Genomic DNA, 26919 nt, shown 5'->3' on the forward strand with positions numbered 1-26919 from the left:
CTGCATCCAGACCAAACATGACTCTGGCTAAGTTCAAGCATAATTTTGTTTTAAAAATACTCTCAATAGCCTTCTCCACTCTACCCCAGAAGGGCCCCACTACCGGAGAGTCATAAAAGATGTGAATCTCATCCGCTTCTATGAGTCCACATCTTGGACAGAGAGGAGATGGGTTTACAAACTTAGCCAGCTTTTTAGGTGTATAATAGAGCCTGTTTATAGTGTAGAAGTGATTTTTTTTAGAGAGACTGTCCTAACATATTTGTAGAGTACTTTAAGAGAGTTATCATACAAAGTAGCTGAGTCTGCCACCAGCCTAGTAGAGTTCCAAACCCGATGAAATGGGGGGACTGCAATTCCTCCGCTTCCAGCATTTTCCTATACCAGAGCCCAACTTCCTTCTTCCTAGGCCCAGGAGATAGGAGAGCTCGTCGATTTCCCAGTTACCACCGATGTTCTCTTTCTCGGCCATGAACCAGGAGGAGAGTTGGATGTATTTAAATCTAGACAGAGAGTCCCCTATCCTAGATCTCAGTACCTCCCACGGAAGGACCTTTTCTGATGTTATTAAATCAGACCAGAAACGTATTCCTGCTCTCCTGATAGGAAGAGACAGGCTGTCCCTAAGGCATGGGGGCAAACCTGGAGATTCCCAGATTGGAGCACACTCAGAATAATATTTGATGCTCCATCTTGCTTTAACTTTGTTCCATACAAAAAGAGCTGATTTTAAAAGCTTTAGGCGTACTTTTTGTAGAATTGTACTGCTCCTCAGATCAGAATATAGAGGGCTAATAGATCAAAAAATAAAGGCTCAATGGGCCGTTCATGCTATGGGTAATTATGAGTATGGGGAGAGAGCCGGTACAGTCCTGGCAAGTAAGATCAGAATGGACCGGGTGCGGAACAATTCCCCCCCCCCCTGTTCCAATGAATACGAAGCCATGATACACTCTTTTTGCTATAACATCTTCGCCCTTTTTCTTTTAGGCGAATTGGTGGTAACAGCAATGGTGGAAACTGGTTAATGGTAATTATCTGTCAAACAGTACACAAGGGGTTAGGATTGGATGGGAAAACGACACTGCTGTAGGGTTTTGACAGATCCGTACATCGATTACACCCCAACCAGTCTTGGACTGAGACAGCATGTCAACTTCCCACATGCCATTCTTCCCTGTCCATGGGTCTGACAGATTAAGCCATGGTGGAGATGAGGAACAATAAAAAAAAAAAAAAAAAAAAATATTGATAGGTTAATGATTGATGACCAGGGGAATACATCTTGCAAACAGAAAGATATGGAAGATCATTTGCTCTCTATGTTCTCTAAACTCTATGAGGAAGAATCATCTTCCACACATGAGAACTCCGTACAATGGCTGGAGAGTAAGGCCCTGCCTAGCCTGACAGATGAAGGTAGATCCATTCTTAATAGTCCCTTCACTGAGAAAGAGGTTAGGAATCATATTACAAAATTAAAAAATAACAAAGCAGCAGGGCCTGATGCCCTCCCTGGCGAAGTTTATAAAATTTTCCATGAGAGTCTGGTACCTAGACTATGTGAATTATTCAATTACGTTTATAGTCAAAGGGGCAGGATACCAGCATCCTGGAAGAAGTCCATCATTGTACTCATCTTAAAGCCAGGGAAGGACCCCCTTAATGCAGACTCATATAGACCCATCTCCCTGCTAAACGCTGACTACAAAATCTTTACTAGTGTTTTGGCAGGGAGATTGGCTAAATTGGTTCCACAACTCATCAGTTCGGACCAGAAAGGCTTTGTGCCCGGAAGATACATTCATGAGTTGATTTTGCAGTTGATTGGAAGCATAGATCTAGCGGTGGCACGGTCGGAGCCCTTGGCGGTAGCTGCATATGATGCGGCGAAGGCCTTCGACCGTGTCAACTGGGGATTTTTGTGGAAAGTACTTAGGGTAATGGGTTTCAGTCAGACTTTTATCCAAACCATGAGAGGGTGCTATGAGGGTGACTCGGCGGAAATTTTATTGAATGGTCTTTTAACATCAAGCTTCAATATTGGGATTGGTACCAGGCAAGGGTGCCTCATCTCACCCCTTCTTTTTGACATTTATATTGAGCCGTTGGCACAAGCATTGAGGAACGACGAGACAATTACACCTTTCGAATACAAGGAGTTGAAATGTAAGCTTGCCTTATATGCTGATGATCTTTTGATTTATACCAGCAACCCTGCGGAAGTACTCCCTAGGGTGGAGATGATAATGGCTGATTTTGGCCTCCATTCGGGATATCAAATAAACAACTCGAAGACAGAAATCATGTGTTGGGGGATAGATAATTGGGAAGGTCCTTGTAGCAGCCAGTTTAGATATCTGGGAATTATTATCACTTCAGATATTAATAACATAGTTCAAACCAACATAAAGAAACTATGTAAGGATATTGACCAGCTCTTCTCCAGATGGCAGAACCTCTCCCTTACAATATATGGCCAAGTCAACCTGGTCAAGATGATAATTCTGCCTAAGTTAACCTATTTGTTTAACTCGATACCCCTCATTTTTCCAGATAAAATCTTGGCGAATATTCAGGGAAAGATTGGCAGTTTTATTTGGGCTAAAAAAAAATCCAGGTTATCTTGGAAAAAGCTGAAAAGAAGATTATTAAAGGGGGGCTAGCACTACCAGATATAAACTGGTATGCTTTATCTTTCCAGTTGAAAAATATCCAATGTCTTCTTTCATGCCCTGATGATTCTAATTGGGGGAGGATTCTGAATATAATGGTAGGTCAAGAGGGAGGCAAGTCCAGGTTTCTGTATAAATTTGGCATTAGCACTTTTTTACTACATCTGTAGTAGGACAATATTGTAGAAAAACACTTTTGCACTTTACATACAGTAAACAAGAGTAGTTGTGTATAATAGAATTAGAGCTATTATGACTGACCATCGAAATGTTGTTTGCTGTGAGATAGATAGCGCAATAGTAGGGCGCACTGTCCGTACAAGATGAGTTTTTTTAGAAATAAATACAGGTATTTATTATTTTAAGCATTAAGCAATTTATAAATATAATATTCCTGTGTAATAACAATGTATTTGCACACACTGAATATCTGGAATGTCAATGTCAACACACATGGAATTGTTAGGACATGATACTATAATATTTGTTTACACTACACACTTTACATAATGCCATTACATGTTAATTATTGAAGAGACACTTACAAGGTGGCCCAATCGACAACAAAGACTATATTTGTAGTTTTGGACACTGTTACTTTGTATATATAAATATAAACGTGTCCAAGTTAGGTGCGCAGACAGAATGATTATCATGCGCCATATTAGAATCAATGTTGCTGTTTTTACCTTACATGTAAAGCAGTTGACATCAATGTATAGTATGTTTTTCATTGCTATCTATATATTGATCACGTTACCGGAAGCTACACTTTTACTTTATATACCCACTTTTGTAGAACATTTGTCATGTGATCAAGAACACAGCCTGTGTCTGAAATGCGTCAGAGGCAGCACCATTTTTTCCTAAATAAAGTATTAATTGTGGCACCAGCTTTACCATGAATCCGTGTTCCTGTATGTGCGCAATCGCACTTGGATATCGTCAGTGGATAAATATATATATATATATATATTTGCCAATGGCCTATGCTTATATTTTAGCAGCCTCCATTTTGGAATTATTTTTTTGTATGTTTACCCAACACACTGTTTATAAATTTGTTCACAATTGCCATGATTAATTTATAACTTGAAAACCTAATATAAGGTGCTTGTTCTGCATTTGTGAAAAAACATTCTTATATTTGTTTGCACTGTTTCTTTATTTTTATTTTTCTTCTTTTGGGCGTGTTCCCCCAATTAAGCCCCTCCCAGTGTTATGTATATATATTCCCACTTTTTTGTTGAGTGCTTATATGTGAACAAGCTCCCCAGTGGAGCGAAACGCGTCATTTTCCAATAAACGTTTATTCCTGCTACTCACTCGAGTTGGATCCTTTGTGAGCTTTGTTTTGACTGTTTGCTGAGGCGTAATGAGGTCTGCACCCTGATGTTGCCTGTCATCCACTGACGGGTTGGGATTGCTTTTTCATATATATATATATATATATATATATATATATATATATATATATATATATATATATATATATATATATATATATATATATATCTATATATAGATATATATATATATATATGTATATTACCTACTGGCGGTCGCCAGTAGGTATATATAGTTAGGATTTTTTCTCTATGGGATATTTGAAAATTCTATGTCGAATAACTTTGGCGTTTGAGGACGGAATTGGCTGAAATATTCAGGAAAATGGCACATTTTGTTTCTGAGCAGCCCCTGAAAATTTGGGGGGGTTTCGTCAAGGGGGGGCCGAGAAAAATGGGGGGGTCCCAAAACGCGTTTTTCCCATGCAATTTTCCATAGGGCGGTTGGACTCACTTTTAGCTCGAACGGCTGAATGGATTTCCACGAAACTTGGCAAAATTGTAGGGATTCGTAGCCCGATGTGCCTTTGCTAGGTCTCAATATATGCGGTCTAGTGGATTTTGAGAAATTAAGGTTAAAAAAAATATATATATCTGTAAGCGCGCCCCGGTGAGCGCCCCGGTTCGCGTACCTGACGCGTAACGGAACTTCGCGAAGCGAAGCTGATTGGCTCTCCGGTGTCTGTCAACATTCTAAACAGTCCGGAGCGGCCGCCATCTTGTCTCTCGGTAGGATCGAGAGACAAGAGGAGGCCAAAACAAAGGGGTAAATGACCATAAGGGGGCATAGCAGATCCTCCCTGACCCCCTAGGTTTGATGTGGAGGCTTTAAAAGGGCCCTGCGGGGGGAAAAAAAAATCATTTTTTTTGCATGGGGAACGCCCGGTACGCGCACCGGGAAGCGGTCTGGGGAGCGTACTATAAGGAAAAAAGAATGATAGACTTTTTAAATATTGTATGTTTATTGATTGTTCATTTTTTATTTTTTTTGCTTTTTTTTATTAAATATAAATTTATGTTTGTGATTCTTTTTCCAAATTTAACAGAACATTTAACAACACATTGTTGGAAATGTCCTCATTTTCAATCAGCGAATCTACTGCATCTACACATTGAACTAATTCATGGTCCCGTGATTCATCCATGAAATCTGAGTCATCATTGTCCTCAATATCTTTTTCTGTGTTGTTCTCCAGAACAATTTTGAAGGAAATATTCTGCTCTCCTTCCATTTTCTTGCTGTAATTTGCATAAAAAATAAATATATCAGTAGAGATAGGGCACTGTTGGGTTTAGGTTCAGACAGGTACTTGTGAGTTTATAACAGAGAAGTAATCTATGGGCACTGTATGGTTTCAGGCGTGAAGTAGTACTATTAAAAAGTGCCTGTGAAGAAGCCTAAGTAAATTCATAATTATACCACAGAAACCTAAATCAATCCATAATTATAATAAACAAGCCTTTCTCAATGTCTAACTCTTACAGAGGGACAGTATATAACTATCTGAAAATGTTTTCCCAAATTAATTTAAAGTGCATGACATAGTTCTCCTTTCAAATTTACAAAATAACATCTTACCTTTTAAAAACAAGTTTAAGTTGTCAGTGAAAATGCTCTTGGAATGTACTTCAGGAAGTAGTAGTCAAAATGGCTGTGCTTCTCTCTCTTTCTTTATATGTATTCAGGTACATAAGCAATCAAATGTCAGGTAAAAAAAGTAGAAAATGAAAGTAACATTTTACTTGGTTGTCAATTCCAACACTTCAGATGTGTTTTGTGAAGTAATTTACCTCAGGGTATTTAGAGAGGTCTACAGGCTAAATGGCTAAATGGAATTCCAACCAAATTTGTGAAAATGGTAGGGATTGGTATGTAGTATGAGCTAATCTATATTTGGTGAAAGTGTCTCCAGTGGTTTTTCTGTATATTACTTTCCCACCTTTTTTGAGCGAGCGCTTCCCGGTGCGCACCCCGGTACGCGAACCGGCAGCGTTACGGGAGTCCTCCATTTTGTGTTTCGGTAGAATTGAGATACAAGATGGAGGGCAAATAATGTTGAGAATGGGTAGAAGGGGGCACGTTGCGCGAACCGGGAAGCAAATCAAAAGAAATAGAGGTTGCCAGAGTGCTAAACATTCTAGCAATTTTTTATAAAGGGGAGGTAGTTCTGAAAAGAACTTTTTTTAAAATAATTTTTGTTGTTTTATATATTTTTTATTATTTTTCTGAAATTTTTTTAACTTTTTTTTGTAATTTTTGAACGATTTAAAAAAATTTTAGTTTTTTTTGAGGGGGCGTTTTGAGCACTTGTGGTTTTCAAATGCTCTGTTTATCAAATTGATACTCATATTTGCACATGAGAGTAGGTCACCACAATAAGGAACGACTGGACAACAACGCACACAACAGCAAGGAACTCTTCAACATCGTGAAAGAGCTCTCCAACCCCAACGCCGGAAACAATTACATCACCCCTTCGCAAGACCTCTGCAACTCCCTCGCCTCCTACTTCCACAACAAGATCGCGGACATCCACAACAGCTTCAGCACTCAACCAACGCACGCCACGACCGAACCACCGCCCCCCACCACCACCCTCCGCGCCTGGTCCCCGATCAGCACCGAAGACACCATCCGCACGATGAACTCCATCCACTCCGGATCTCCGACAGACCCCTGCCCTCACCACGTCTTCAACAAGGCCGACGCTGTAATCGCACCCCACCTGCGGGACATCATCAACACCTCCTTCGACATCGCCACCTTCCCGGAGAGCTGGAAGCATGCCGAACTCAGCGCTCTACTCAAGAAACCATCAGCAGACCCTACCGACCTCAAGAATTACCGCCCCATCTCGCTGCTCCCGTTTCCGGCCAAAGTCATCGAGAAGACCGTCAACAAGCAACTGGCCGCCTTCCTCGAGACGAACGGCTCCCTCGACCTCTCGCAGTCTGGCTTCCGGGCCAACCACAGCACCGAGACCGCCCTGATCGCAGCCACAGATGACATCCGAGCCCTGCTCGACAACGGAGAAACAGCGGCCCTCATCCTCCTGGACCTCTCCGCGGCCTTCGACACTGTCTGCCACCGCACCCTAGTACAGCGCCTCAGCAACGTCGGAATCCAGGAGAAGGCACTGGAGTGGATCACCTCCTTCCTCACCGGAAGGACACAGAGAGTCCGCCTCCCCCCGTTCAGATCCGAGGCCACCGAAGTCATCTGCGGCGTTCCTCAAGGCTCCTCGCTCAGCCCAACTCTCTTCAACGTCTACATGAGCCCCCTCGCAGCCATCGCACGCCAGCACAACCTGAACATCATCTCCTACGCCGACGACACCCAGCTGATCCTCTCCCTCACTAACGACCCGCCACCGCCAGAGCCAACCTGCACGAAGGGATGACAGAAGTAGCCAAATGGATGTCGAACAGCCGCCTGAAACTGAACTCAGACAAGACGGAAGTCCTCATCCTGGGATCCTCACCCTCCGCCTGGGACGACTCCTGGTGGCCCCCCGCCCTGGGCAGCGCACCCAAACCAACTGACCACGCACGCAACCTGGGCTTCATCCTGGACTCCTCCCTCTCCATGACCAGACAAGTCAACGCCGTCTCCTCGTCGTGCTTCCACATCCTGAGAATGCTACGCAAAATCTTCCGATGGATCCCCACCGAGACCAGGAAGACGGTCACCCAGGCCCTCGTCACCAGCCGTCTGGACTACAGCAACTCCCTCTACGCCGGAACCACCACCAAACTCCAGAAGAGACTCCAGCGGATCCAGAACACCTCAGCACGACTCATCCTGGACATCCCCCGCCGCAGCCACATCTCCGGACACCTGAGAGACCTGCACTGGCTCCCGGTCAACAAGAGAATCACCTTCCGGCTCCTCACCCACGCACACAAAGCCCTACACAACCAAGGTCCAGGATACCTCAACAGCCGCCTCAACTTCTACGCTCCCACGCGCCAGCTTCGATCGACCAGCCACGCCCTCGCCGCCGTCCCCCGCATCCGAAGAGCCACCACAGGAGGAAGGTCCTTCTCCTACCTGGCCGCCAAGACTTGGAACTCCCTTCCGACCCACCTCCGCCTGACCCAGGACCACCTCGCCTTCAGGAAGCAGCTCAAGACCTGGCTGTTCGAGCAGTAGCGGACCCCCCCCCAGCGCCTTGAGACCCTCTGGGTGAGTAGTGCGCTATACAAATGCTCTGATTGATTGATTGATTGAATAAAGGCACACTATCTACATGTGCACAAAATTCTGTTGGATGTTTGGGACCGTTTCCCTCGCCTCTGGTCCTGACAGAGTTACCTGTGCCGATGTACTGGCCACAGGAGTTGGTGGGTTGTCTTGGAGGTGACGCATCTCTGCAACGCTGTAATTCAGTGGATGCCACCTCTGCATATGACGGTGCATAGTTTAGTTACCATAACTATACTTTTTGTCTGTACCTCTAGATAAAACATCTTTACAAATGAGGCATGTCACATGTCGGGCATTCACTTTTTTTGGCCTTGAGGAAAAGAATAAAACTGCCAAATAAAACTGTCTTTGTGGTGGGATTTCCGGGGCTCTTCACGTAAGAACTGCCTCCTCTCTACTTCCTCTTCCTCTTCTTCTTCCTCTTCCTCATCTGGGTTGGGAAGGAACTGTGGAGGTGGTCCTTCGTTCCTAGGTGGTTGTGGTGGTGGTGGGGGTCCACCAGCTGCAGCTACTACAGATGCCATTATTTTAATAAGCAAAAACAGGTCTTCCTCTCACAAAGATGAAAGTCAGAGTGAGGAAAGAAGGTGGGGGCTTTCATCATTTGGGAAACCAATGAAAAGTGTTATTTTTAGGTCACATGACCTAGCCTTACATCATTAGGAAACCAAAAGTGAAATGAACCAATAGAAAGTTTTATTAACAAGTCACATGACCTGTTACGCTTACGTTACGCGCTCCGCGCCGCGCCCCGGATCGCTTCCGGGGAGCTGCGCTTCGCGCCTCGGTTCGCGCTCCGAAGCACTTCCGGGTGCGCTAACGCGGCACGTCATAAGACTCATTACGCGGCAACGCGATACGTCGCGCTTACACGACGCGTCACGATGTTGTTTTCTAACGCGGCAGTTGCGCAAAAAGAACGTTTACCGGTTCGCGGACCGGGTCGCGGCACCAAATTAAGCTAACGGGAAGCTACCTGGTGCACGGACCGGTAGCGAAACAAAAAAAAATTTAAAAAAAATATATACATAAAAAAATTATATTAAAAACATATAAAATATATTTTTTGATTTAAAGAAGAATACATTTTAAAGCTTTTGATATTTGCTATTAAAAAACCATTGAAATTCACTGAAAAAACCATAGGTTATAGACCATATATAGTTAGGAATTAGCATTTACAAAACCTTATTTTACTCACACAAAACCATTGAAATTCGCATATATAGTTAGTTGCACTAACTATATATCGCGCACCCGCAACCACTGCTGATCATGTCACATATTACATCATTCATGACATGGTCAGTGACATCAATAATTTATTTATTTATTTATTTATAAAGTCTTATATAGCGCGAACGTGACCCACGAGGGTATCAGAGCACTTTACAATAGAAGAATAAGCCATGGAAAAGGTAGTCAATACAAACAACATGTCAAATTGTCATAGTAGAGCAATAGCATCTGCAGAACATATTACATTAGACATTGTGCTATCAGCCGCACAGATCTATATCCCACGAAAAACATTAATTAGCAAACAATTGTGGAGCAACATGGGATGTGATAAAAGACATGCAGCCAGATACGTCCCATACTTGGATTTAGGACATTAGTTTGTTCATTAATAGACTTTTTACTTCCTTTTTGAATACAGTAAGGGATGTGATTCCACGCACTCTGGGTGGAAGAGAGTTCCAGATCTTTGGAGCAATCCCTGAAAAAGCTCTACAGCCTGTTCTCTTCTTTCTGAAGGATTGGGGTTTCAAAAGTAGAGTGGTCGCACTTCGTAGTTGTCTGCAGCCACCTGATTTTTCTAACTTTAGCGCCAAGTAGCTGGGTGTATTGTTGTGAATTGCTTTGTGCGTCATGCACGCCACTTTCAGGTGTATTCTTGCTTCATAAGGCAACCAGTTCAGTGCTTTCAAGGTTGGTGAGATGTGATTGTTTCTTTTGGTTCCTGATACCAGTCTAGCCGCAGCATTCAGAGCTGCTCTCAACGGTGCAAGCCTGTATTTCGGGAGACCAGCGAGGGTGGTACTTCCGTAGTCTAGTCTAGGTAGTACCAGAGCTTGTACAGCAACTTTTAGGTCAGCCTGGGTGAGGAAGGGTTTAAGTTTTCTTAATATATTCATTTTGTGATTAGCTCCCTTGGTGGCAGTAGAGATGTGCGCCTGCATATTCAAATGTTTGTCAATGGTGACACCTAGGGATTTAGCCGAGTCTATGATGAGGGGGACACAGTCAAAGGAGGTTAGGTGTTTTAACCAGAGGTCTATCTTTGGGGTGTAGTTTGGTGGTGAGATGAGGATGAATTCCGTTTTTTTGGTGTTTAGCATGAGATGGTTGGTGGTGAGCCAGCTTTGCGTGTTCAGAAGCGTAGTGTTAAGAGCAACAAAGTCATCTGGCGAGGAGATTTTAAGGTATAGCTGCGTGTCATCCGCATAAAGGTGATATAGAATGTTCGCAGAATTCAGAGCATTCGCCAGGGGCTCCATTAACAAATTGAAGAGAATGGGTGAAAGGGCAGATCCCTGAGGTACACCAAGAGTGACCATGGATGGTTGCGAGAGTGAGTTCTTCATCTTGAATCTTTGAGATCTGTTATTCAAGAAGGAGGAGAACCACTGTAGCACAACGCCCGAGAGGCCTATCCTTCTTTCCAATAGGGCTAGGAGCTTATCGTGCTTGACCGTATCGAAGGCGGAAGACAGATCAAGGAGTATTAAAAGGCATGATTCATTTCGATCAAGCATGATTAGTATTTCATCCATAATGTGCGTGACTGCAGATTCAGTGCTGTGCCCACTACGGAAGCCCGATTGGTGACTGTCTAAGAGGTTGAAGCTCTCAATGTGATTGCATAATTGGATTTGAACACATTTCTCCAATAGTTTAGCCAAGGTGGGGATATTGGTTATAGGACGGTAGTTGTTAGGATCAGCTGGAGAAGCATCAGCCTTCTTTAGTATAGGAGTGACCTGTCCTATTTTAAGGCAATCCGGAATGACACCTTGAATCAAGGAGGCGTTTACAATTTTATACTGCAAGGAGTCAGACAATTAGACCAATACCGTACCGGAGTACGGACATGGCTCCGGTACATTGATGATATTTTCATCATCTGGGATGGCACTGTGAAGGAAGCTGAAGAGTTTGTTGACATTCTTAATGTGAATGACTTCAACCTCTCCTTCACTAGCCATATAAACAAGGCTACTGTTGACTTCTTAGATCTGAGGGTCACAATAGAAAATGAGCGCTTGGTGACAGCTCTGTACAGGAAAGAGACGGCCGGAAACAGCCTTCTCCATGCGCAGAGCTGTCACCCGCGGAATCTGATTAACTCTATCCCCTATGGTGAACTCCTTAGAGCTAAAAGAAATAGCACTAAAGTGGAGGATTTCGAAAGAGAAAAAACTGTTATGTGCGAAAGATTTAAAGCCAGGGGGTATAGCAAGAAATGCATTGCAGCAGCTGTACGCAAAGTAAAGGAGAAAGACAGCAACCTTACATCCACTGAAGACAAAAATACTGAATGTGAGGGTGTTAGGTTTATAACAGACTATAACTCCCAAGCCAGAGAGGTTAGAGGAGCTATTAATAAATACTGGAGCGCCCTCAGAACGGATAAGGATATCAAATCAGGTATTCAGGAGTTTGCACAAATAACGTACAGGAGACCATTGTCTCTAAAAGACAAAGTTTGCCAAACACTTGTAGTGAACAAAAAAAGAAAAGACAACCCGGTTCAAGGATTCTTTGTCTGTGGCCGCTGCAAAGCATGTAAATTCAGCCACAGTACGAAAGAGATTAAGTTGTCTACTCTGTGTGAACCCTACAAAATCATTAAGCATGTTTCATGTCAAACTGAATATGTGGTTTACGCTCTAAAATGTCCCTGCAATAAGTTCTATGTGGGAAGTACCATTAAACCAGCCAAAGATAGGGTTTTGCAACACCTAAGGGCCATAAAAAACCATGATAAACAATACCCAGTGGCAAGGCATTTTGCCACCCACCATCAAAGCAACAGTAGCCTTCTCTCATTCGTGGTACTAGACCAAATACCCATGAGAGAGAGAGGTGGTAACAGGTTGCAAGAACTCAGACGGCTGGAGTCTAGGTTCATAATTAAATACCATACCATGCAACCCCAAGGGCATAACTGTGATGAGGCATTAAGTGTACATCTTGGATAAACGTCGAATATTGAATTGATGATTAATGAGCCTAAGCTACTTCAAATAATCTTTGTTTTTAATGGAATGAATGTAGAGAACACATAGCAGTATGATTGATAATCACTGTATTTATTACTTTTTTACAGGTACCATTATCGTTAATTTTGGGAGAATGTGAGACAGCTCATGCAAGACAGAAAGTGTGTGGCACAATGTATCAAGTGGCAGTCTATGAAAGGAGCGATGACCCTAGAATCGAAGTATGACTTTGTTTATTCTGGACTGGCAATAGCCCATGGTGTAGAATTGAGTGATGCATTAAAACCGTAAGAGATGCAATTGATCATTTTTAGCCCACTTGGGCTTAACTACACGCAAGCATATGATGAATTACCGGTTTATAGCGGCAAATATGCTGAGGCACAGAGACTTTGGTGCAATAATGACCTTTTGGACTTAACTCGTGAATTGGGCGAAAATATTGCCTCAACATGTAATTTTGTTGCTCCATGTAGACGACCAAAAAACTTATAAAAATTTATAATTGTATGAAATATAAATAATAATATATATTGTGAAATGTAAAAGACACATTATGAATTATGCCACGTACTGCTGATAAAATTTGCAAATCTGTCTTCGCAGCTCCAGATGATAAATGAAGGGGTAGTCTGTCTATTATGTCTATTGCGCACTGTAATCACATGACACACCTTTAAAATACTGGATGGTAAACAGACACAATTACTCGTGACCAAGGGAAGTGGTTCCCGAAACGCGTTGAGTGGGCTGTGAAATAAAACACCAGTTTCTGAACTTGTTTGCTGGCCTGGACGTCGTTCTTGAAAGAAAGGGTGAACAATTGTGGTGGAATTCGTAGGGAGTGGCGCTCCCGTCCTGGCCCGCCGCTGCAAGCGGCCATTAAGCTTCGCGCCGACAAGAAGTTGGATATATATATATATATATATATATATATATATATATATATATATATATATATATATATATATATATATATATATATATATATATATATATTACCTACTGGCGGTCGCCAGTAGGTATATATAGTTAGGATTTTTTCTCTATGGGATTTTTGAAAATTCTATGTCTAATAACTTTGGCGTTTGTGGACGGAATTGGCTGAAATTTTCAGGAAAATGGCACATTTTGTTTCTGAGCAGCCCCTGAAAATTGGGGGGGGTTCGTCCAGGGGGGGTCGAGAAAAAAGGGGGGTCCCAAAATGTGTTTTTAACATTGAGTTTTCCATAGGGCGGTTGGCCTCACTTTTAGCCCGAACGGCTGAATGGATTTGCACGAAACTTGGCAAAATTGTAGGGACTGGTAGCCCGATGTGCCTTTTGTAGGTCTCAATATATGTGCTCCAGTGGATTTTGAGAAATTAACATTTAAAAAAAGATATATATCTGTAACAGCGGACCGGGCAGCGCTCCGGTTTGCGTACTTTTCGCGCAACGGAGCTTTGTGAAGCGAAGCTGATTGGTTCTCCGGCGTCTGTAAACATTCCAAACAGTCCGTAGCGGCCGCCATCTTGTTTCTCGGTAGGATCGAGAGACAAGAGGAGGCCAAAGCGAAGGGGCAAATGACCATAAGGGGGCATAGTAGATTCTTGCTGACCCCCTAGGTTTGATGTGGAGGTTTTAAAAGGGCCCCGCGGGGCAAAAAAAATAAAATAATAATAATCGAACGGCTGAATGGATTTGCACGAAACTTGGCAAAATTGTAGGGACTGGTAGCCCGATGTGCCTTTGCTAGGTCTCAATATATGTGCTCCAGTGGATTTTGAGAAATTAACGTTCAAAAAAAGATATATATCTGTAACAGCGCTCCGCTTCGCGTACTTTTTGCGTTACGGAGCTTTGCGAAGCTGATTGGTTCTTCGGCGTCTGTAAACATTCCAAACAGTCCGTAGCGGCCGCCATCTTGTCTCTCGGTAGGATCGAGAGACAAGAGGAGGCCAAAGCGAAGGGGCAAATGACCATAAGGGGGCATAGTAGATCCTCCCTGACCCCCTAGGTTTGATGTGGAGGCTTTAAAAGGGTCTCGCAGGGCAAAAAAAAAAAATATCGTTTTTTTAGTTTTTTTGCGTGGAGTGCGCCCGGTTCGCGAACCGGGAAGCGTTCTGGGGAGCGTACTTTCTTGAAAATTAGTGAAAAAAGTTAGAGTAAAATAATAATTGTGAGTGATCAGATGTAGGGTAGCTCTGAGAAGAGCTTTTGGGTTTATGGTACATTTAGGTACTTATAAGTAGGTACCAATGCACAGTCTTAAATTCAGAGTGAAAATTCTGTTGCCCTCATCTGAGAAGTGAACTCCATCTCCTCTGTAGATATCTTGCATGTAGTAACGCAAGTTATTGTTGTACAGGGAGCCCATTCCATGGTCTCTCATGTAAGCTGAAACAGATTTGTTTACATGCTTCCTCGATTTCTCAATTTGTGGACAAAATTGGTTCGACCACCTCCATTTTTGTCTTTGGCATATATTTGAATATACCAAGGCAGTCTGAGGAAAAAGTGCCATCAATTGCTCAAAGGTGTCCTTTAAAAGCATTTCCAGACCTACCCCAGTCAAAGTGCCCAAATCATTACCTCCACAGTGCACAATTAACAGGTCAGGTTTTGGCAAATGCATAAAGGTTTTCACCAATGGTATCAATTGGTGACATTTTAATCCTCTGTGGCCAAACCACTTAATTTCCACATCTTGTAAATTGAGGTTAGGTAAATTCCTGTTTTCAGCGTACCTCTGAGCCCAATAGATGTAACTATGTCCAACAATCCAGACAGAAAACATGGCGAGAGAAGGTTCTCCTGCAGTCAGATGAAGTGTGGCAATGAAATGGCAGTTGAAAAAATGAGAGTGTAAAATGAAAAAAACTGAGGAGTTTCTGTGTTAATGAAGCAGTAAGAGTGATTGGTGGATTTTGATGGCTGAAAACAGAAAGTTAGGGTGCATGGATGAGTTCGTTGAAAGATGTATTTTGAGTGGCGAAGAAAAAATCATGAAATGAAAGATTGCACTGGATATGCAGGTGCACTGAGAGTTCAGAGTTCAATTGCAACATTGTTGTGTGAACTTGGAAACACCAGAGGTCTTGAAGAGGTGGTTGCTATGCAGAAAAAGCAGAGAGGGGGCAGAGGGGGGAAGGGTTTTGATTTGAAAAAAAGTGAGGGAAGAGTTTTGATTGGGTGACATGAGAGATAGGTGAGAAGAATTACAGCATTTCTGTGCTTTTGATAGCTGCAGACTCTGGAGTGCATACCTTTTGCTCTGCTGAAGACAAATTGGTGTGTTTCTGAGACTGTTTTGAAACTCAAAGTATTTGCTAAGGTGAGAAAAGATTTCTTTAATTTAGATTGAAAATAGTGTGCTTTAAGGAGAAAATTATGAAGAAAGTTGTGTTTTTCAAATGTTGCTTTGTCTCAAGTGTTTTACAAATAGATTTTGTTTCTTTGAGAAATTGTAATTGGAGAAAATGTGAAGTATTAGTACTGACAGGGTTTTTATGTGCATAGGAGCTGTGGAGTGTTTTCAAATTATGACTTGTAAATCGTTTTTGAGAAAAAGCAATGGTTTTAATATTGATGACAAGGACATAATGGTGTCTGCTTCTTTATAAGGTAATTGAGAGTCTCTGATGTTATTTTTCCCATTTCAATGTAAGAAGTTTGTCTGTGGAGCAAATTGCTTGTAAATATGCTCCCACCTGTGCATGGCAAATTTAGATTTTGAATGTTTGCGTTACATAGGCATGTTAAAGGTGACTGAAACATGCTGCAAAGGCAATCAAAAAACGCTTTTATGTGTCTTAAGGACATTTTAAGTCATTTCCCCATGTGCAGTGTTTTCAAATTATGAGTTGAAAATCGTTTTTGAGGTAAAGGAATGTTTTCAAAATTTATGTGCGCCATATGCCCCCAAATTTCTTTTTCAGGGGTGCAGCAGGGTGTTCTTGAGACACCCCTGCACCCTCGGAAAAATTCGTAATTTGCGATGAGGTAATTGCTAATCGCAAATTGCACCTTCATTCCTATGGGCCTCCTGCTGCATGGAAATGAATGGGTAATTTGTAATTAGCAAATAGCTCATCGCAAACTAGGAATGGTAAAGAATCGCTATTTATTCCTTAAAGTTCGCTATTTAGGAAATGCAAAAAACTTTGATGATACATATGGCGGTTCATCTCTAACAAGATAAGAAGCTTAGGGATAGATTTATGATGACTGGCGCATCACCAGGGATGTGTTAGTCATTCTGTGCCGCTGTTCCGTCACCTATGGTGTGCTGCATTTACAATGCGGCGCATCATGGGGCAAAAACAGCACAGATGCGTGACGTATCTGTGCCGTAAAGGTGGCGCATTGCTGGAGTTGTATCGCAAGTGTGATGAAGCTCCAACAAGGCTCAGGGGTGCCCCTGTCGCAGGGTTTCTGTTCTCACACACAACTGTGGACAGAGGATTGGAACCTCGGCGAATTAGGGTGCCCCAAAACTCACCTTAGTAATCAAAAACCCCTTAGCAAGCTAGGTACAGTGTCACATTGGATATAACAAACTCTCAATGTTTAGACAATCCAGAATATGAACTTATAGTACCTCAGGATACGTGGAACTCATGAACAGTCGGTCGTTATATATTTCTTAGAAACCAGAACATGGAGTTAAGAAGAACACATGTATATTTGAAATGTTTATTTACTAATGCCGTCTTCTCAGGCGTAGTATCTTAGATAATACAAGTACACATATTATCAGTAGCAAAATTACCAGCATAGTTACTAGTACATAAAAAGCGAATGGTGACAGTATGTTAACATGCTGTAAATGAATAAGAGTTAGCAACACTTATAAGCAGCCGCGGGCCGTGGAGGGAGTTACGGTGGGGCAGGGAGGCGGGGAGGGGGAGGGGCAGGGTGGAGAGGGCTCCACCCTGCCCCTCCCCCTCCCCGCCTCCCTGCCCCACCGTAACTCCCTCCACGGCCCGCGGCTGCTTATATCTCACCCTCCCTAATACACATATTATATTATTTGCTAAGAAGGTCTCTTTGTGTTGGTTTAGGGCGTGCCCATACTTTAGTGTCTTAGATTTGAAGGAATCACATCAGCATACACCAGCTCTCTCTTCATGTGAACCGCATCAAGTGTTGTGTATGTGTGTTCGGCAAAGCAATATAAAATCCGCCTCATGCCCAGAATTGGCAGAAGCTGCACTTATGTTATGAGTATGAAGTTGTGGAGATCAGACCTCATAACAATTCTGTATCGTGTTGTTCTTGAAACTTCAGCACTCGCTGTACAGATATAGTTTAACAAGTAAAGCAGATAGTAGAGCAATAACATATTATTCTCATGTAAATCACGATGAACTATTAGGTTGAAAGCTAAAGCAACAACTAAGTGTCGTGTGCAGAAGTTGCAAAAAAGGAAAAATGGCGTTTAAACCGGTAATGAGCCCATGCTAACTTAACACGGTGTAAAGATATCCAGGATCTACATGACACCTCCCCATGATCCGGAAACGAACTGAATAAGATAATAGAAGTGCCATCTCATGAGAGCAGATTGCAACTTTATATGTGCACGGTCCGCAAGGTAAAACATTAAAAACTAGCAAAATTTAATGCTAAAGAAAAATAAAACAGCCAACTACTTTATCGAGGCTTAAGCCAATAGGCAAGCTAAATAATAAAAACTTGACAAATAAGTCAATGAATTGTCAATGAAATGCTAGTACTCAGCATATCAAACATGAAAAAGGTCTATGACATAACTGTGTATGCAAAATAAGCTGCAACAGCCTCTAATAGGAAGTCACCGTCTTCATCCGAAAAGAGTTCAGCCATCCAATTTAAAAGCGGAAAAGAACATACGTGCTCTCCCAGCACCGGATCCTCTATCACCATCAGAGGACAGCTCGGTGGGTTTTCAAGAAAGCTCTGTTCCAAGAAAGACTGTGTTGCCGCCAGTAAATTCCAGGGACCAATTAGTCCATGCATCAATGCCACAGCCATAATCCTTTCGCCAGGACAAACCAACTCGTGAGTAATGATAGGAGTCATCAGCTGATTAAAGTCGACGTCAGGAGAAACCGGTCCGCAGAGACACAAATCAATGGCCCAATCGAAATCACAGGTCAGGCAGTGAAATACAGGCTGGACACAGGTGAAGTAGGAGAATCGAAAAGATAATCCATATGCCGTGCTTAATATCGCCAACGGCATTGTGCCATAATATTCAAGCATGCGATTGCGGAACAGCGTCAGCAGCTGCAGGGCGGGAGCTTGCACAGGAGGGACATCCATATTTAAAAATGTAAAAAAGCACAAGAGCGTCCGTTGGTAATGCAAGTAAAAATGGGAATCCACCAAGCACAGTGGAAAAAATAGAATGAAAGAAAGCAGGGATGACTCCAAAGATTTTCTCAAATGAAGTCACGAGACCACTGGTAACAACTTTAAAAAAGTGCGCCAGGCCCTTTGTGGAGGACGCGTTAAAGATAGTCCGAACCATGTCGCTGAAATGCAAAGGCGAATCAGTATTTAAAAGGGTCTGCACCTCTGTACGGGTGTTCGCTATGTGAAGCACGAAAGTTTCACGGGCCGAACTCAAGGCCACCTCTCTCTGAGACAAAAGAGCTCTTATTCTTGCCATGCCGTTGAAATGTGCTCCCAAGGTTGGTATTTGTGGCCAGATTGAAAACTCCCTATGTTCATGTGTGGGAGGAAATAGAACATTTCTGCAGCAAATAACCCGTTCACTTACTGTTACGATAAAAGGAATACTTTTAATTAACCCAGAACAATCTTCATTATTGAGCATCAAATAACTACCATTTTCCAACAACTTGAACGTGGGGATGATAGCAGGAACTGGCGTGCCTTGCAACACGCAAGCCATATTTGGTCGGTGTTTGTTGCATGAACCGTGTAACTGTATGTGCCTACACATTAGTGAATGATCTGGCGTCTCAGTGCATTCCTCTCCATTCATATAAACTTCTTGATCATCTTTGAAAATCTGTATGTGTATGGAAGCGACCAGACCTCATGAAGAAAACCACTACCTAAAGGTTCATAACGACCTATTGGTATATATTTCATACAATTTGAAAACTTATATAAAGCAAAAGGCAGCGTTATTAAACCGTGGATAAGGCACGTTGCCAAAGCAGCCAACCTTTTGGATTTATACTGGAAATGTTAAAGGAAGAATTACGGAGTAGGGCCTGTAAATCTTTAATGGACAACCGAGTAAAATTACTCCAACCATCATATTCCTCTAACTCCGGGATAGTAGGGGTGTTTAATTTTTTAGAAGTAGCCAATCCAAAGCATTTGGTCTGGGAAATTGTTTCATTCACAAACAACATATGATTTGGGATGAGACATGCACGGTGCAAAGCCTCAGTGCCTTGTACCTGCCAGGTTCGTGAACCCCAAACTGATGTAGATCCTGGATATCTTTACACTGTGTTAAGTTAGCATGGGCTCATTACTGGTTTAAACGCCATTTTTCCTTTTTTGCAACTTCTGCACATGACACTTAGTTGTTGCTTTAGCTTTCAGCCTACCTGCGTCAAGATCTATGCCTGCTTCAAGCAGGCGCAGGGTTTTGATGCAGCTTTGTCCTATCTGATTGTAAATGCGGCACACCGTGGGTGGCAGAGCAGCGGTGCACGTTAACTGGTGCATCCCTGGGGATGTGCTAGTTAATATAAATCTGCCCCTTTACATTTAATTATGTGCAGGGGACACAGAGTCGGTGAGGTTTATCCAAGGTTAAGAAGAGATGAGTACTGTTCAGTGAAAAATTGGAGATAGGCTTCACCTCCTCTGCTCCTCAGCATCGTTGGACATGGTTAAATAATAGCTGCAAAATGTTACTCTTGTTAAACAATTTTACTATTATAATCTCTGAGATTTGTCTCTTACTGTGCAACATCTCATTGTTGTTATCTTTCTTTAAAGATAAAGACAACATCAACATGAGCGACAATCAGCAATCAGTTGATTTCGACCTCATCATTGAACTCGTAATTGAAACATCAGTGGATGTTGATCCCTTGGATGATTTCAATCCTGAGGATGAAGAAGAACGTGATGAGGATGCAGATTTGTCAGAATTGTATGACATAGGATGGGAAGCTGACGTGCTTGAGCCTATGGAACTATAAACATTTATTTTATAAATTTATAATAAATAAAAAGTAAATATGTAAACCGTTTAATTTAAAAATAAAGACACCTTCAAAAACAGGTTATGTGTAGTGTCTTCAATAAAATATTAAAATATGGTCATAAAATTAGATCAGATTCATATATAAAACAGCACAGGTAAAATGAATATAAATTCCATTTCTTTTCTGCTATTTCTGTATTCTAAATTTGCCATGTACAAAAAATTCTTCTATGTAAAAATGTTAAGTAGTGTGTTAAGTTTTTGATGACTGTTATTAATTTACTGTTGGGTAATAGTGGTTAATAAAATTTTTTATTATATTTTACCACAGATTCAACTGCAGATTATTTCAAGATTTTAGGATGCCAAGCAAAGAAAGAGTGAGAAAGGCTGCAAAACGTCAAAGACAGCAGGTGAATGAAAAAAAGCAGCAGTCCTCTAACAAAAAGATTTGTCAAGTCACCAAGAAAGCACCGGGTAAGAGTACAAAAACATTCATAAGAAATATCTCTAGTAAAAAAAATATTACTACAGAAAATGTTTCAGTCCAGAAAAGGAGAAGCAATTCAAACGGTAAGGAAAGGCCAATGAGAAATGTTACTGCTAGAGTAAGAGATAACTCTATGCATGAAAGTAGAAGGAAACAACAGTTTAGGGACATTCGTAAACGAATGTTCCGCAACAGGATAATTGGCAATTTGTTAAAAAATATTAAGAAAGGTCAACAGAAAGTGGTTTTTTATAAGAGAAAAAAAATAGTTGAGAAAGTTATTGATCAGGCATTTGAAATTAAACGTAAGTTATTTATTTTGACAATCAATAGAATTAGGAAGCTAAACAAGGCAATTTATGATTTCAAAAGAAATAGTAGATGGAAGAGAATAGTTAATCGTAGTAATTTTTTTGAAGTTTTTTCTGGAGAATGGATGCATAGTTCAAGCTCTGAGGCATTTTTTAATGAGGAGAGTTATTTCCAGGATAATGATTTGGTGCATGCAGTTGACACCAGTGGTCGAGCTTATGAAGTGAAAGATGGTTGTCCAGTTGAAAAAGAAAAACTTGTGACAACAGAGATAGAAGAGGTGTTAGGTAATGAGGTTTTAGGGAGACGTCCTAAGGGTCCTGTGTACACCTGGAAGTGTAGTAGTATTTGCAGTGTACGACAGGATTCCATCAATTTGCTTTGTGATTTTATACGGTCATTTAATAAGAAAAGTTTGAAGCAGAAAATGAAGTTGTTGCAAGAATTAGATCCTTGCAGAGTGAGAGAAGTGATAGGTTTGCATGGTCATTCACTGGCTTGTCTTTCCAGGAGAGTATGCCAGAGTGTTTTTCATCATTTCAGGATGCTAGCAGTGCATCATAATAAAGTGAGGAAATTAGTTAGAATGTTGTATTATGCTAAGAGTCCAGCAATTATGCTTAAACAATTATGCGCTGCTCTTTTGCATGGTTCTGAAATAGATGTGAAGAATATATGTGAAGAAATTGAGTTTTGTTACTTTGGAAGTAAAGAGGATAATGTTGAAATTGACCAAGAAGAAGAGAGTAATGTGGAAGATAGTGTACAGGTTTCCAGTACAGATAATTTCCAGAGGGAAATTGCGACGTTTGAGGTGAAATCAAGTGAGAGGCCAAATTTCACTTGTGTGTGTTGTCGACGCACTTATTATAAGAATCAGACTAAGTTAGTGGATTTATATGGAAAAAGTGAAAGGGAAAATAATAGTGAATGGAAGGATTTTACAACATACTTGATGGTAGAAAATTGTTTTGATTTGGGATTGGATCAACGTGTGTGTACTTATTGTTGTAACAAATTAAATCAAAACCAGATGCCTGCTAGAGCAGTTCATAATAATCTGGAATTGGTTGAGATTCCTTCTGAATTGAAGGATTTAAATACTTATGAATCTATTTTGATTCAAAGTATCCATCCCTTTCAGGCTATTGTAAGAATGGAGCCAAAGACAGGGAAATTGCCTCCATCAGATTTACAGAGAGGATTAAAGGGAAGAGTTGTTTATTTGCCTCTAGATTTGAAGAAAAACATTAACACAATTGGAGTAGAAAAAGTGGAAGAGGAACCTCTTGTTATCTTAGTTAATGGGGTTCCGACAAAGAATAAGAAAATATGGCAAGATTTAGTAGATGTTAGGAAAGTCAAAAGGGCAACATTGTATTTGAAAAAATATAATAAATACTATAAAAATGTATATGTTGCAGAAGAGGAAGTAAGTGAGGAAGAGGATAGCGATTTGTGTGCTGGTCAAATTGAGAAAGTAGAACCCTGTACTAGTGAAGAAATATATGAACATTATAGTGTTCATCCTTTGCATTCCAAGGAAGTCATGGGGAATGCTATTGAGTTGTTTCAAATGAAACAAGCGAAAGGGAGTCCCATTAGTGTTTGGGAGGAAAGTTTGGAAGCTCGGTGTTTCCCACAGCTTTTTCCAACAGGTCAGGGAGGAAGATATGATGAGCGACCTCATCAAATTCCTGCTTCTGAATACCGGACTTTGCGATTGTATGCAGGAGATCCTAGGTTTCGACAATGCATTCCTTATTTGTTTCATCTCCTGTTTGAAAGCGATCTGTCTGGACTGTCATATGCAGTGAACCACATCTTGAAAAGTGGTATACACATGCAAAACATCTCGGCAAGTGACTTTATGGATAAAGTCAATGTCCAAGACAGTATTTTGGATTCTCACCTGATTAATCTCATGGCGTGTCAGCGTGGTACTAATGAGTACTGGTACCGTCGTCATGGTGATTTAAAATGTATGCTGAGGAACTTAGGAACTCCCACATGGTTCCTCACTTTGAGCTGTGCTGAGTATGGCTGGGAAGACTTACTTGAATTTCTACGAGAGGCAAATGCTAACGTAGAAAACATCGAATTCAAGACACCCGGAGAACTGTGCTCTTTGGATCCAGTCAATGTATGTAGGTACTTCAATCATAGATTTGAAGGTATGATGTCTTTCATCATGAATAAGAAGAATCCACCTCTTGGAGAGGTGTTGGATTTCTTCTGGAGGAAGGAGTACCAAGCAAGAGGTGCTCCTCATATACATATGTTGCTGTGGATCAAGGATGCACCTAAATTTGGAACGGATGCAGAAGACTCAGTGATGAGTTTCATAGAACAGTATTCTACGTGTGCTGTTCCAAACGCAAAGGAGAAAAAAAGCCTAAGAGAAAAAGTTCTACGTTTCCAAAGCCATCGATGTGGAAAGTACTGTCGTTGTAAATTCCGGAACAAAGACAAGTTCTACACCAAATGTCGTTTCGGCTTTCCACGACCGGTGATTTCTAAAGGAAGAGTGAACAGTTTGATGTCTTCGCTGCGACATAATGTGATGAAGAAATCACCTAAAAACACATACAATTTGAAGAGGAACGAAGAGTCTAAGTACATCAACGACTACAACCCGGTGATTTTGTCCATGTGGAATGCTAACATGGATATACAGTTTGTGGCTGATAACTGTATGGCTGTGGCTCGGTATGTGACATCTTACATCACCAAAAAAGAGAAGACAGAATTGAAGGATATGTGGGAGGACATTTCCCATGAAAAGAGCCTCAGCAAGAAGTTGTACAGTTTCAGTCTGAAGATATTGTCGCATCGAGAAATCGGAGCTTACGAATGTTCTGACCGGTTGTCTTCAGCAAGTCTCTATGCCAAGTCCAGGAGTATCGTTTGGGCGAGTGTTGGTCTTGCTGCAACACGTAATCGAGTTCTGAAACCTGTGCGGGAAATTGAGTATTTGGCGGAAAAGGAGCCAAACAGTACCGACATTTTGAAGAGCAACATGTTGGATACATATTATCCAAATCGAAGCAGTCACCTCGAGAATGTTTGTCTGTATGAGGTTCTGCAAAATTACATATTCAAGAGGAACATCAAAGAAGATACTGAGAAAGGAGTGTATGCTGTAATAGGAAGTGAGGGATGTCTGGTCAAGCAAAGAAAATGCCACTTGATAAACCATCGAAAATTGAGTGGCGAATCTCCTGAAAAAAAGGAGTTTTTCTATTTAGCACTTTTGCAACTTTTTAAGCCTTGGCGTGCAGAAGAGGAACTGCTTGGAGATTTCCTTTGTTATGAAGACTCATTCAATGCTGCCAAGGAGACCATAGAATGTCCTGCTTTTCCCAAATATGTAGAAATGTTGAATGTGGAAATTGAGCAGGAAGCAACGATTGCAGCCGAGATTGCCAGAGACAGTTCTCAGGACAGTCAGAGTTCTGCTTCATTGAGTCAGGATCCACTAGGAGGACCTCTTATCGAAAATGAAGCTGCCACTGCTATGAATGAAGTGGAAAGAGCCATGGCACATGCTCAGGAGGATGCGGTTAACTTAGAAGAGTTGGAAAGACAATTCAACGTTGAGCAGAGGAAAATATATGACGAAGTTACCATGCAAATTGATCATGGATTAAGTCATGACAAGAAAGAGTGCTCATGTACGTCGTTGAAGCCTGTCCGACTGTACGTGAGTGGAGAAGCGGGAACTGGAAAAAGTTTCCTTATTAAAGCAACTTCATGTTATTTGCAGGAAAGGACAGAGTCATCGCTGTCTTGTGTTGTCACCGCTCCAACTGGACTGGCAGCACATAACATTAAAGGGATTACTTTACATCGTTTACTGATGCTGCCAGTGGAGCATGACAACAAATTAGAATATCACAAGCTATCTGGAGATGCTTGTTTTGAAGTTTCAAGAGTCTTGAGGAAAATGAAACTTCTTATCATTGACGAAGTAAGCATGGTTTCCAATGTCATGCTTGCCTTTGTGCATTTGAGAATGCAAGAAGTTCTCAAAACAGAGTATGATGTGTTATTTGGTGGCAAACACATCATTGTTTTCGGAGATCATCTGCAGCTGACACCAGTGAAAGGGCAACCTGTGTTCAAAATGCTCACGCATGAAGATACCAGGAAGTGCTTAGGGAGCATTGGCAACGTCAATATATGGTTAAACTTCAATTATGCTGAACTGCATGAAAATATGCGTCAGGCAAAGGATGAAGTTTACAAGACTATTCTACAAGATGTTAGAATTGGAAAAGTGACCGAGCATGGGAAAGAAGCTTTACATGCACGATTACTGACAAATTTATATCCAGACGAAGATGTTGTGCCTGAGAATATTTTTCAGAAAGTTACTGAGAAAAAATCTGGAATATGTTTGATGCCAACTCTTGCAGAATGTGCCAAATTCAACAACAAAATGTTGCATTTAGAAAAGCAAGAGATTGTGAAACTGGAAGCTATTGACAGAGTAGAGCATATGGGATCAACAATTATTTTGTCTGAGAATCTGAAAACAAAATTGGATTCATTAGAGAAGAGTATATCTAAAACTGCGGGTTTTGAAAAGACTCTGAATGTGTGCTTGAACTGCCGTATAATTTTAAGAAGGAATTTACATGTTGAAAGAGGTCTGGTAAATGGATCAATGGGTAATGTTGTTGATTTTGTGAAATACAGAAATAGAGATGGAATTGAATTTTTAAAAATTAAATTTGATGGCATTGAGGAAGTACAGCTAATTGCTCGTTGTTCTGCTAGATTTTTGCTTGTAAAAGACTTATATGTTCGTCGTAAGCAGTTTCCTGTTTGCTTGGCATATGCGGTGACAATCCATAAATCGCATGGTTTAAGTGTAGACTGTGCATTGGTGAATATTGGCAGTTCTGTGTTCAAGGAGGGTATGGCATATGTGGCATTGTCACGAGTTAGAACTTTATCGGGATTGTACTTGATTGAGTGTGATGTCACAAACATTTGTGCGGATCTAGATTGTGTTAAGGAATACAATAGGTTAAGAAGAGAGTATGCGCCACATTTGCCTCAGTATCCTTTGTTTGAGAAACGTGTGGTAGGCCGGAAACGAAGAAATGTGACCAATACTGGGGAGGTTGTAGCAAAAAGACGAAAAGTCGATGAACCTGAAATTATAAGCAGAAACAAAAAGGATTCTGTTGAAGATGTTGTTGGTTTTCAATTTGAAAACAGTTCTGGTGTCAACTGCTATGCTAATGTAGTGGTTAATGTTTTGTTTTCTCTAGAAAATGTAAAAGAAGAGATTGTGGTCAATTCTGATCAAAGATTTTGCAGTTTGTTAAATTCTGTGTTAGAGAAATGTAGCACTGATAGAACAAACATAGAAAGTGTGTCTGAAATTCGAAATCTGTCAGCAAGATTGTCAGGAGTTTTTAATGTATATGCTTGATGTATTGCATGATGAAGGTGTAGATGTAGATCACCTGTTTGGGCTTTCTTATCA

This window comes from Lissotriton helveticus, chromosome 7, assembly GCF_964261635.1.
Source record: "Lissotriton helveticus chromosome 7, aLisHel1.1, whole genome shotgun sequence".
Classification (NCBI taxonomy): domain Eukaryota; kingdom Metazoa; phylum Chordata; class Amphibia; order Caudata; family Salamandridae; genus Lissotriton; species Lissotriton helveticus.